This window comes from Leptonotus elevatus, chromosome 4 (genome assembly GCF_054856555.1).
Source record: "Leptonotus elevatus isolate MCC_2025b chromosome 4, RoL_Lele_1.0, whole genome shotgun sequence".
Taxonomy (NCBI): domain Eukaryota; kingdom Metazoa; phylum Chordata; class Actinopteri; order Syngnathiformes; family Syngnathidae; genus Leptonotus; species Leptonotus elevatus.
In genome coordinates, this window is record NC_141242.1 from 20,036,603 (window position 1) to 20,050,277 (window position 13,675).

The following is a 13,675-nucleotide window of genomic DNA, read 5'->3' on the forward strand; positions in this document are numbered from 1 at the left end:
CTGCTAACTCTTGCAACTCTTTTCAATGAGCTGAACAGTTTAAAATTTCAACCGTTGAAATCGCTCAAGAAATGTGGAAGTTATAATCTACTAAAAGTATTACTGCCCCTTTAAGAAACATGCACATTCACGCGCATACATTTGATTTTAACTAACATTTCAATGAGCTGAACAGTTTAAAAATTCAACCATTGAAATCGCTCAAGAAATGTGCAAGTTAACCATAATCAAGATCAAATAAAGTATCTTACTGTCCCTTTAAGAAATATGCACATTCACGCACACACATTTTATTTTAACCAACATTTCAATGAGCTGAACAGTTTAAAATTTAAACCATTGAAATCGCTCAAGAAATGTAAAAGTTAACCATAATCAACAATATGTTACTGGCCCTTTAAGAAACATGCACATTCACGCACACACATTTGATTTTAAGTAACATTTCAATGAGCTGAACAGTTTAAAATTCAAACCATTGAAATCGGTCAAGAAATGTGGAATCTACCATAATTAACAGTATCTCACTGCCCCTTTACAAAACATGCACATTCACGCACACACATTTGATTTTAAGTTGTGAGGAGACGTCACGCACCAACACTCCATTGATTTGTATAGGATTACGCTCACCTCAAACAAAAGCCTCTCGCGACTTAACGGTTGAAGATGCAGATTCCAGAAATGGCTCGTTAGAACGGCAAGGGTTTGGGGAACGCGAGCATGTTCTCAGTTTTTTAATCGGATGAAAAATGACCAAATGAGAGCAGGTTGAAAACTTATGATTGATCGAAAATGAAGAGGCAAAAACGGCGAAAATTACATTGAAAAGAGATCAAAAATGTGCGACTTCTCCTCGCTTAAAGTGAAAATAAAGGTACTAAATGACACCTTAGCCAAATAAAACTTAGTTCTTCAGAAAGCAGAGGCTTGTGGCTACAAAATGTGCGAATTTGATGTCTAGTGAGCAAAGATTGTGGCCATGGTGACGAGTTGAAGTGAAACTTTTGGAAATATATTTTTTGGTTCCCACCACTCAGACCTTAATTAGTCACACTCTAAATAGGCGACTTTCACCCTTTGCTCACTGTCTTTGAACCCGCACAGGGGGGAGAGCTTTCATTCCTTAATTTTTTTTTTGACACTGAGCTAAAGATGACAAAAATTCCAACAAAATGAGCTAATTTTCATATCGGTCGGTTAATGTATGCGCGCGCAGCGTGTCTTTGAAAAAGGTGCTTGATTGGAGTTGATCTCTTTCGGATTCCCATTCATTCCTATGGGACTTTATTTGGGAGTTTTTTGGGAATAGCGTCGCCATGGTAACTGGGAATTCTTATAAAAATAATAGCGCAGCGAGTCAGAGCGAGCCGCATCGTTTGATACCTCTTTTGTCCCGGTGCGATCTACGGTTCGGGCCCTATTTTTGCGGAAAAGTCGCTGGAAGATAATATAAAAACTAGAAAAATTCCCGCGGAAATTTTGAATGGGCCTGCTAACTCTTTTCAATGAGCTGAACAGTTTAAAATTTCAACCATTGAAATCGGTCAAGAAATGTGGAAGTTCACCATAATCAAGATCAAATAAAGTATCTTACTGTCCCTTTAAGAAACATGCACATTCACGCACACACATTTGATTTTAACCAACATTTCAATGAGCTGAACAGTTTAAAATTTCAACCATTGAAATCGCTCAAGAAATGTAAAAGTTAACCATAATCAAGATCAAATAAAGTATCTTACTGTCCCTTTAAGAAATATGCACATTCACGCACACACATTTGATTTTAACCAACATTTCAATGAGCTGAACAGTTTAAAATTCAAACCATTGAAATCGGTCAAGAAATGTGGAATCTACCATAATTAACAGTATCTCACTGCCCCTTTACAAAACATGCACATTCACGCACACACATTTGATTTTAAGTTGTGAGGAGACGTCACGCACCAACACTCCATTGATTTGTATAGGATTACGCTCACCTCAAACAAAAGCCTCTCGCGACTTAACGGTTGAAGATGCAGATTCCAGAAATGGCTCGTTAGAACGGCAAGGGTTTGGGGAACGCGAGCATGTTCTCAGTTTTTTAATCGGATGAAAAATGACCAAATGAGAGCAGGTTGAAAACTTATGATTGATCGAAAATGAAGAGGGAAAAACGGCGAAAATTACATTGAAAAGAGATCAAAAATGTGCGACTTCTCCTCGCTTAAAGTGAAAATAAAGGTACTAAATGACACCTTAGCCAAATAAAAATTAGTTCTTCAGAAAGCAGAGGCTTGTGGCTACAAAATGTGCGAATTTGATGTCTAGTGAGCAAAGATTGTGGCCATGGTGACGAGTTGAAGTGAAACTTTTGGAAATAGATTTTTTGGTTCCCGTCACTGAAGCCTTAATTGGGTATCAGAGTGGCGATTACACTCACTGTCTTTGAACCCGCACAGGGGGAAGAGCTTTCATTCCTTAATTTTTTTTTTGACACTGAGTTAAAGATGACAAAAATTCCAACAAAATGAGCTAATTTTCATATCAATCGGTTAACGTATGCGCGCGCAGCGTCTCTTTGAAAAAGGTGCTTGATGTGTGATTTTGTCTTTCCTTTTCCCATTCATTCCTATGGGACTTTTATTTGGGAGTTTTTTGGGAATAGCGTCGCCATGGTAACTGGGAATTCTTATAAAAATAATAGCGCACCGAGTCAGATCGAGCCGCATCGTTTGATACCTCATTTGTCCCGGTGCGATCTACGGTACGGGCCGCATTTTAGCAGAAAAAACGCGGAAGATTAAAAAATAAGAAGAAAAATAACTAGAAAAATTCCCGCGGAAATTTTGAATGGGCCTGCTAACTCTTTTCAATGAGCTGAACAGTTTAAACTTTCAACCATTGAAATCGCTCAAGAAATGTGGAAGTTAACCAAAATCAACAGTATGTTACTGCCCCTTTAAGAAACATGCACATTCACGCACACACATTTGATTTTAAGTAACATTTCAATGAGCTGAACAGTTTAAACTTTCAACCATTGAAATGGGTCAAGAAATGTGGAAGTTAACCATAATCAACACTATGTTACTGCCCCTTTAAGAAACATGCACATTCACGCACACACATTTGATTTTAAGTAACATTTCAATGAGCTGAACAGTTTAAAATTCAAACCATTGAAATCGGTCAAGAAATGTGGAATCTACCATAATTAACAGTATCTCACTGCCCCTTTACAAAACATGCACATTCACGCACACACATTTGATTTTAAGTTGTGAGGAGACGTCACGCACCAACACTCCATTGATTTGTATAGGATTACGCTCACCTCAAACAAAAGCCTCTCGCGACTTAACGGTTGAAGATGCAGATTCCAGAAATGGCTCGTTAGAACGGCAAGGGTTTGGGGAACGCGAGCATGTTCTCAGTTTTTTAATCGGATGAAAAATGACCAAATGAGAGCAGGTTGAAAACTTATGATTGATCGAAAATGAAGAGGGAAAAAACGGCGAAATTAACATGGAGGAGATAGGCGTCAAAGTCCGACTTCTCCTCGCTTAAAGTGAAAATAAAGGTACTAAATGACACCGTAGCCAAATAAAACTTAGTTCTTCAGAAAGCAGAGGCTTGTGGCTACAAAATGTGCGAATTTGATGTCTAGTGAGCAAAGATTGTGGCCATGGTGACGAGTTGAAGTGAAACTTCTGGAAATAGATTTTTTGGTTCCCGTCACTGAAGCCTTAATTAGTCACACTCTAAATAGGCGACTTTTCCCCTTTGCTCACTGTCTTTGAACCCTCACAGGGGGGAGAGCTTTCATTCCTTAAATTTTTTTTTGACACTGAGCTAAAGATGACAAAAATTCCAACAAAATGAGCTAATTTTCATATCGGTCGGTTAATGTATGCGCGCGCAGCGTGTCTTTGAAAAAGGTGCTTGATTGGAGTTGATCTCTTTCGGATTCCCATTCATTCCTATGGGACTTTATTTGGGAGTTTTTTGGGAATAGCGTCGCCATGGTAACTGGGAATTCTTATAAAAATAATAGCGCAGCGAGTCAGAGCGAGCCGCATCGTTTGATACCTCTTTTGTCCCGGTGCGATCTACGGTTCGGGCCGCATTTTTGCGGAAAAGTCGCTGGAAGAATAAAAAAGAAAAAAAATAACTAGAAAAATTCCCGCGGAAATTTTGAATGGGCCTGCTAACTCTTGCAACTCTTTTCAATGAGCTGAACAGTTTAAAATTTCAACCGTTGAAATCGCTCAAGAAATGTGGAAGTTAACCATAATCTACTAAAAGTATTACTGCCCCTTTAAGAAACATGCACATTCACGCAGACACATTTGATTATAACCAACATTTCAATGAGCTGAACAGTTTAAACTTTCAACCATTGAAATCGCTCAAGAAATGTGCAAGTTAACCATAATCAAGATCAAATAAAGTATCTTACTGTCCCTTTAAGAAATATGCACATTCACGCACACACATTTGATTTTAACCAACATTTCAATGAGCTGAACAGTTTAAAATTTAAACCATTGAAATCGGTCAAGAAATGTGCAAGTTAACCAAAATCAACAGTATGTTACTGCCCCTTTAAGAAACATGCACATTCACGCACACACATTTGATTTTAAGTAACATTTCAATGAGCTGAACAGTTTAAAATTCAAACCATTGAAATCGGTCAAGAAATGTGGAATCTACCATAATTAACAGTATCTCACTGCCCCTTTACAAAACATGCACATTCACGCACACACATTTGATTTTAAGTTGTGAGGAGACGTCACGCACCAACACTCCATTGATTTGTATAGGATTACGCTCACCTCAAACAAAAGCCTCTCGCGACTTAACGGTTGAAGATGCAGATTCCAGAAATGGCTTGTTAGAACGGCAAGGGTTTGGGGAACGCGAGCATGTTCTCAGTTTTTTAATCGGATGAAAAATGACCAAATGAGAGCAGGTTGAAAACTTATGATTGATCGAAAATGAAGAGGCAAAAACGGCGAAAATTACATTGAAAAGAGATCAAAATAGTGCGACTTCTCCTCGTTTAAAGTGAAAATAAAGGTACTAAATGACACCGTAGCCAAATAAAACTTAGTTCTTCAGAAAGCAGAGGCTTGTGGCTACAAAATGTGCGAATTTGATGTCTAGTGAGCAAAGATTGTGGCCATGGTGACGAGTTGAAGTGAAACTTTTGGAAATAGATTTTTTGGTTCCCGTCACTGAAGCCTTAATTAGTCACACTCTAAATAGGCGACTTTTCCCCTTTGCTCACTGTCTTTGAACCCTCACAGGGGGGAGAGCTTTCATTCCTTAAAATTTTTTTTGACACTGAGCTAAAGATGACAAAAATTCCAACAAAATGAGCTAATTTTCATATCGGTCGGTTAATGTATGCGCGCGCAGCGTGTCTTTGAAAAAGGTGCTTGATTGGAGTTGATCTCTTTCGGATTCCCATTCATTCCTATGGGACTTTATTTGGGAGTTTTTTGGGAATAGCGTCGCCATGGTAACTGGGAATTCTTATAAAAATAATAGCGCAGCGAGTCAGATCGAGCCGCATCGTTTGATACCTCTTTTGTCCCGGTGCGATCTACGGTTCGGGCCCTATTTTTGCGGAAAAGTCGCTGGAAGATGATATAAAAATAAGAAGAATAATATTAAACCCTTTTTTCTAGGATAGTAATATGTGCCTGCTTGCTCCGCAAGCAGCAGCTTCGCTGCTGCTTGCTCCGCTTAGCAGGCCCATAATAAACCCTTTTCTAGGGTGGATAGTAATATGTGCCTGCTTGCTCCGCAAGCAGCAGCTTCGCTGCTGCTTGCTCCGCTTAGCAGGCCCATAACTAGAAAAATTCCCGCGGAAATTTTGAATGGGCCTGCTAACTCTTTTCAATGAGCTGAACAGTTTAAAATTTAAACCATTGAAATCGGTCAAGAAATGTGCAAGTTAACCAAAATCAACAGTATGTTACTGCCCCTTTAAGAAACATGCACATTCACGCACACACATTTGATTTTAAGTAACATTTCAATGAGCTGAACAGTTTAAAATTCAAACCATTGAAATCGGTCAAGAAATGTGGAATCTACCATAATTAACAGTATCTCACTGCCCCTTTAAGAAACATGCACATTCACGCACACACATTTGATTTTAAGTAACATTTCAATGAGCTGAACAGTTTAAAATTCAAACCATTGAAATCGGTCAAGAAATGTGGAATCTACCATAATTAACAGTATCTCACTGCCCCTTTACAAAACATGCACATTCACGCACACACATTTGATTTTAAGTTGTGAGGAGACGTCACGCACCAACACTCCATTGATTTGTATAGGATTACGCTCACCTCAAACAAAAGCCTCTCGCGACTTAACGGTTGAAGATGCAGATTCCAGAAATGGCTCGTTAGAACGGCAAGGGTTTGGGGAACGCGAGCATGTTCTCAGTTTTTTAATCGGATGAAAAATGACCAAATGAGAGCAGGTTGAAAACTTATGATTGATCGAAAATGAAGAGGGAAAAACGGCGAAAATTACATGGAGGAGATAGGCGCCAAAGTCCGACTTCTCCTCGCTTAAAGTGAAAATAAAGGTACTAAATGACACCGTAGCCAAATAAAACTTAGTTCTTCAGAAAGCAGAGGCTTGTGGCTACAAAATGTGCGAATTTGATGTCTAGTGAGCAAAGATTGTGGCCATGGTGACGAGTTGAAGTGAAACTTTTGGAAATAGATTTTTTGGTTCCCGTCACTGAAGCCTTAATTAGTCACACTCTAAATAGGCGACTTTTCCCCTTTGCTCACTGTCTTTGAACCCTCACAGGGGGGAGAGCTTTCATTCCTTAAAATTTTTTTTGACACTGAGCTAAAGATGACAAAAATTCCAACAAAATGAGCTAATTTTCATATCGGTCGGTTAACGTATGCGCGCGCAGCGTGTCTTTGAAAAAGGTGCTTGATTGGAGTTGATCTCTTTCGGATTCCCATTCATTCCTATGGGACTTTATTTGGGAGTTTTTTGGGAATAGCGTCGCCATGGTAACTGGGAATTCTTATAAAAATAATAGCGCAGCGAGTCAGAGCGAGCCGCATCGTTTGATACCTCTTTTGTCCCGGTGCGATCTACGGTTCGGGCCCTATTTTTGCGGAAAAGTCGCTGGAAGATAATATAAAAATAATATTAAACACTTTTCTAGGGTGGATAGTAATATGTGCCTGCTTGCTCCGCAAGCAGCAGCTTCGCTGCTGCTTGCTCCGCTTAGCAGGCCCATAACTAGAAAAATTCCCGCGGAAATTTTGAATGGGCCTGCTAACTCTTGCAACTCTTTTCAATGAGCAGTTTAAAATTTCAACCGTTGAAATCGCTCAAGAAATGTGGAAGTTATAATCAACTAAAAGTATTACTGCCCCTTTAAGAAACATGCACATTCACGCACATACATTTGATTTTAACTAACATTTCAATGAGCTGAACAGTTTAAAATTTAAACCATTGAAATCGCTCAAGAAATGTGGAAGTTATAATCAACTAAAAGTATTACTGCCCCTTTAAGAAACATGCACATTCACGCACATACATTTGATTTTAACTAACATTTCAATGAGCTGAACAGTTTAAAATTTCAACCATTGAAATCGCTCAAGAAATGTGGAAGTTATAATCAACTAAAAGTATTACTGCCCCTTTAAGAAACATGCACATTCACGCACATACATTTGATTTTAACTAACATTTCAATGAGATGAAAAGTTTAAAATTTCAACCATTGAAATCGCTCAAGAAATGTGGAAGTTATAATCAACTAAAAGTATTACTGCCCCTTTAAGAAACATGCACATTCACGCACACACATTTGATTTTAAGTAACATTTCAATGAGCTGAACAGTTTAAAATTCAAACCATTGAAATCGGTCAAGAAATGTGGAATCTACCATAATTAACAGTATCTCACTGCCCCTTTACAAAACATGCACATTCACGCACACACATTTGATTTTAAGTTGTGAGGAGACGTCACGCACCAACACTCCATTGATTTGTATAGGATTACGCTCACCTCAAACAAAAGCCTCTCGCGACTTAACGGTTGAAGATGCAGATTCCAGAAATGGCTCGTTAGAACGGCAAGGGTTTGGGGAACGCGAGCATGTTCTCAGTTTTTTAATCGGATGAAAAATGACCAAATGAGAGCAGGTTGAAAACTTATGATTGATCGAAAATGAAGAGGCAAAAACGGCGAAAATTACATGGAGGAGATAGGCGCCAAAGTCCGACTTCTCCTCGCTTAAAGTGAAAATAAAGGTACTAAATGACACCGTAGCCAAATAAAACTTAGTTCTTCAGAAAGCAGAGGCTTGTGGCTACAAAATGTGCGAATTTGATGTCTAGTGAGCAAAGATTGTGGCCATGGTGACGAGTTGAAGTGAAACTTTTGGAAATAGATTTTTTGGTTCCCGTCACTGAAGCCTTAATTAGTCACACTCTAAATAGGCGACTTTTCCCCTTTGCTCACTGTCTTTGAACCCTCACAGGGGGGAGAGCTTTCATTCCTTAAAATTTTTTTTGACACTGAGCTAAAGATGACAAAAATTCCAACAAAATGAGCTAATTTTCATATCGGTCGGTTAATGTATGCGCGCGCAGCGTGTCTTTGAAAAAGGTGCTTGATTGGAGTTGATCTCTTTCGGATTCCCATTCATTCCTATGGGACTTTATTTGGGAGTTTTTTGGGAATAGCGTCGCCATGGTAACTGGGAATTCTTATAAAAATAATAGCGCAGCGAGTCAGATCGAGCCGCATCGTTTGATACCTCTTTTGTCCCGGTGCGATCTACGGTTCGGGCCCTATTTTTGCGGAAAAGTCGCTGGAAGATGATATAAAAATAACTAGAAAAATTCCCGCGGAAATTTTGAATGGGCCTGCTAACTCTTTTCAATGAGCTGAACAGTTTAAACTTTCAACCATTGAAATCGCTCAAGAAATGTGGAAGTTAACCAAAATCAACAGTATGTTACTGCCCCTTTAAGAAACATGCACATTCACGCACACACATTTGATTTTAAGTAACATTTCAATGAGCTGAACAGTTTAAACTTTCAACCATTGAAATGGGTCAAGAAATGTGGAAGTTAACCATAATCAACACTATGTTACTGCCCCTTTAAGAAACATGCACATTCACGCACACACATTTGATTTTAAGTAACATTTCAATGAGCTGAACAGTTTAAAATTCAAACCATTGAAATCGGTCAAGAAATGTGGAATCTACCATAATTAACAGTATCTCACTGCCCCTTTACAAAACATGCACATTCACGCACACACATTTGATTTTAAGTTGTGAGGAGACGTCACGCACCAACACTCCATTGATTTGTATAGGATTACGCTCACCTCAAACAAAAGCCTCTCGCGACTTAACGGTTGAAGATGCAGATTCCAGAAATGGCTCGTTAGAACGGCAAGGGTTTGGGGAACGCGAGCATGTTCTCAGTTTTTTAATCGGATGAAAAATGACCAAATGAGAGCAGGTTGAAAACTTATGATTGATCGAAAATGAAGAGGGAAAAAACGGCGAAATTAACATGGAGGAGATAGGCGTCAAAGTCCGACTTCTCCTCGCTTAAAGTGAAAATAAAGGTACTAAATGACACCGTAGCCAAATAAAACTTAGTTCTTCAGAAAGCAGAGGCTTGTGGCTACAAAATGTGCGAATTTGATGTCTAGTGAGCAAAGATTGTGGCCATGGTGACGAGTTGAAGTGAAACTTCTGGAAATAGATTTTTTGGTTCCCGTCACTGAAGCCTTAATTAGTCACACTCTAAATAGGCGACTTTTCCCCTTTGCTCACTGTCTTTGAACCCTCACAGGGGGGAGAGCTTTCATTCCTTAAATTTTTTTTTGACACTGAGCTAAAGATGACAAAAATTCCAACAAAATGAGCTAATTTTCATATCGGTCGGTTAATGTATGCGCGCGCAGCGTGTCTTTGAAAAAGGTGCTTGATTGGAGTTGATCTCTTTCGGATTCCCATTCATTCCTATGGGACTTTATTTGGGAGTTTTTTGGGAATAGCGTCGCCATGGTAACTGGGAATTCTTATAAAAATAATAGCGCAGCGAGTCAGAGCGAGCCGCATCGTTTGATACCTCTTTTGTCCCGGTGCGATCTACGGTTCGGGCCGCATTTTTGCGGAAAAGTCGCTGGAAGAATAAAAAAGAAAAAAAATAATAAACCCTTTTCTAGGGTGGATAGTAATATGTGCCTGCTTGCTCCGCAAGCAGCAGCTTCGCTGCTGCTTGCTCCGCTTAGCAGGCCCATAACTAGAAAAATTCCCGCGGAAATTTTGAATGGGCCTGCTAACTCTTTTCAATGAGCTGAACAGTTTAAACTTTCAACCATTGAAATCGCTCAAGAAATGTGGAAGTTAACCATAATCTACTAAAAGTATTACTGCCCCTTTAAGAAACATGCACATTCACGCACACACATTTGATTTTAAGTAACATTTCAATGAGCTGAACAGTTTAAAATTTAAACTATTGAAATCGGTCAAGAAATGTGGAATCTACCATAATCAACAGTATGTTACTGCCCCTTTAAGAAACATGCACATTCACGCACACACATTTGATTTTAACTAACATTTCAATGAGCTGAACAGTTTAAAATTTCAACCATTGAAATCGGTCAAGAAATGTGGAATCTACCATAATCAACACTATGTTACTGCCCCTTTAAGAAACATGCACATTCACGCACACACATTTGATTTTAAGTAACATTTCAATGAGCTGAACAGTTTAAAATTCAAACCATTGAAATCGGTCAAGAAATGTGGAATCTACCATAATTAACAGTATCTCACTGCCCCTTTACAAAACATGCACATTCACGCACACACATTTGATTTTAAGTTGTGAGGAGACGTCACGCACCAACACTCCATTGATTTGTATAGGATTACGCTCACCTCAAACAAAAGCCTCTCGCGACTTAACGGTTGAAGATGCAGATTCCAGAAATGGCTCGTTAGAACGGCAAGGGTTTGGGGAACGCGAGCATGTTCTCAGTTTTTTAATCGGATGAAAAATGACCAAATGAGAGCAGGTTGAAAACTTATGATTGATCGAAAATGAAGAGGCAAAAACGGCGAAAATTACATTGAAAAGAGATCAAAAATGTGCGACTTCTCCTCGCTTAAAGTGAAAATAAAGGTACTAAATGACACCTTAGCCAAATAAAACTTAGTTCTTCAGAAAGCAGAGGCTTGTGGCTACAAAATGTGCGAATTTGATGTCTAGTGAGCAAAGATTGTGGCCATGGTGACGAGTTGAAGTGAAACTTTTGGAAATATATTTTTTGGTTCCCACCACTCAGACCTTAATTAGTCACACTCTAAATAGGCGACTTTCACCCTTTGCTCACTGTCTTTGAACCCGCACAGGGGGGAGAGCTTTCATTCCTTAATTTTTTTTTTGACACTGAGCTAAAGATGACAAAAATTCCAACAAAATGAGCTAATTTTCATATCGGTCGGTTAATGTATGCGCGCGCAGCGTGTCTTTGAAAAAGGTGCTTGATTGGAGTTGATCATTTTCGGATTCCCATTCATTCCTATGGGACTTTTTGGGGGACATTTTGGGGAATTGTGTCGCCATGGTAACTGGGAATTCTGAGGAAAATAATAGCGCAGCGAGTCAAATCGAGCCGCATCGTTTGATACCTTATTTGTCGCGGTGCGATCTACGGTACGGCCCCTATTCTTGCGGAAAAGTCGCTGGAAGATAATATAAAAACTAGAAAAATTCCCGCGGAAATTTTGAATGGGCCTGCTAACTCTTTTCAATGAGCTGAACAGTTTAAACTTTCAACCATTGAAATCGCTCAAGAAATGTGGAAGTTAACAATAATCAACAGTATGTTACTGCCCCTTTAAGAAACATGCACATTCACGCACACACATTTGATTTTAAGTAACATTTCAATGAGCTGAACAGTTTAAAATTTAAACCATTGAAATCGGTCAAGAAATGTGGAAGTTCAACACAATCAAGTATCTTACTGCCCCTTTACAAAACATGCACATTCACGCACACACATTTGATTTTAAGTTGTGAGGAGACGTCACGCACCAACACTCCATTGATTTGTATAGGATTACGCTCACCTCAAACAAAAGCCTCTCGCGACTTAACGGTTGAAGATGCAGATTCCAGAAATGGCTTGTTAGAACGGCAAGGGTTTGGGGAACGCGAGCATGTTCTCAGATTTTTAATCGGATGAAAAATGACCAAATGAGAGCAGGTTGAAAACTTATGATTGATCGAAAATGAAGAGGGAAAAAACGGCGAAATTAACATGGAGGAGATAGGCGAGAAAGTCCGACTTCTCCTCGCTTAAAGTGAAAATAAAGGTACTAAATGACACCTTAGCCAAATAAAACTTAGTTTTTCAGAAAGCAGAGGCTTGTGGCTACAAAATGTGTGAATTTGATGTCTAGTGAGCAAAGATTGTGGCCATGGTGACGAGTTGAAGTGAAACTTTTGGAAATAGATTTTTTGGTTCCCGTCACTGAAGCCTTAATTGCATATCAGAGTGGCGATTACACTCACTGTCTTTGAACCCGCACAGGGGGAAGAGCTTTCATTCCTTAATATTTTTTTTGACACTGAGCTAAAGATGGGAAAAATTCCAACAAAATGAGCTAAAATTCATATCAATCGGTGAACGTATGCGCGCGCAGCGTGTCTTGGAAAAAGGTGCTCGTTTGGAGTTGATATCCCATTCATTCCTATGGGTTTTTCCTTCCTTGAATTTTGGGTGGTTTTTTGGGAATAGCGTCGCCATGGTAACTGGGAATTCTTATAAAAATAATAGCGCAGCGAGTCAGAGCGAGCCGCATCGTTTGATACCTCATTTGTCCCGGTGCGATCTACGGTTCGGGCCGCATTTTTGCGGAAAAGTCGGTGGAAGAATAAAAAAGAAAAAGAAAAATAACTAGAAAAATTCCCGCGGAAATTTTGAATGGGCCTGCTAACTCTTTTCAATGAGCTGAACAGTTTAAACTTTCAACCATTGAAATCGCTCAAGAAATGTGGAAGTTATAATCAACTAAAAGTATTACTGCCCCTTTAAGAAACATGCACATTCACGCACACACATTTGATTTTAACCAACATTTCAATGAGCTGAACAGTTTAAAATTCAAACCATTGAAATCGGTCAAGAAATGTGGAATCTACCATAATCAACAGTATGTTACTGCCCCTTTAAGAAACATGCACATTCACGCACACACATTTGATTTTAAGTAACATTTCAATGAGCTGAACAGTTTAAAATTGAAACCGTTGAAATCGGTCAAGAAATGTGGAATCTACCATAATTAACAGTATCTCACTGCCCCTTTACAAAACATGCACATTCACGCACACACATTTGATTTTAAGTTGTGAGGAGACGTCACGCACCAACACTCCATTGATTTGTATAGGATTACGCTCACCTCAAACAAAAGCCTCTCGCGACTTAACGGTTGAAGATGCAGATTCCAGAAATGGCTCGTTAGAACGGCAAGGGTTTGGGGAACGTGAGCATGTTCTCAGTTTTTTAATCGGATGAAAAATGACCAAATGAGAGCAGGTTGAAAA

At 39.2% G+C, this 13,675-nt stretch overlaps 1 protein-coding gene across 2 annotated transcripts in view; it reads left to right on the forward strand.

Moving 5' to 3' along the window:
* The window catches only part of prmt8a (protein arginine methyltransferase 8a), an 89,685-nt gene that overhangs the window by 13,874 nt on the left and 62,136 nt on the right, over positions 1–13,675 (forward strand). The window lies entirely within an intron of this gene.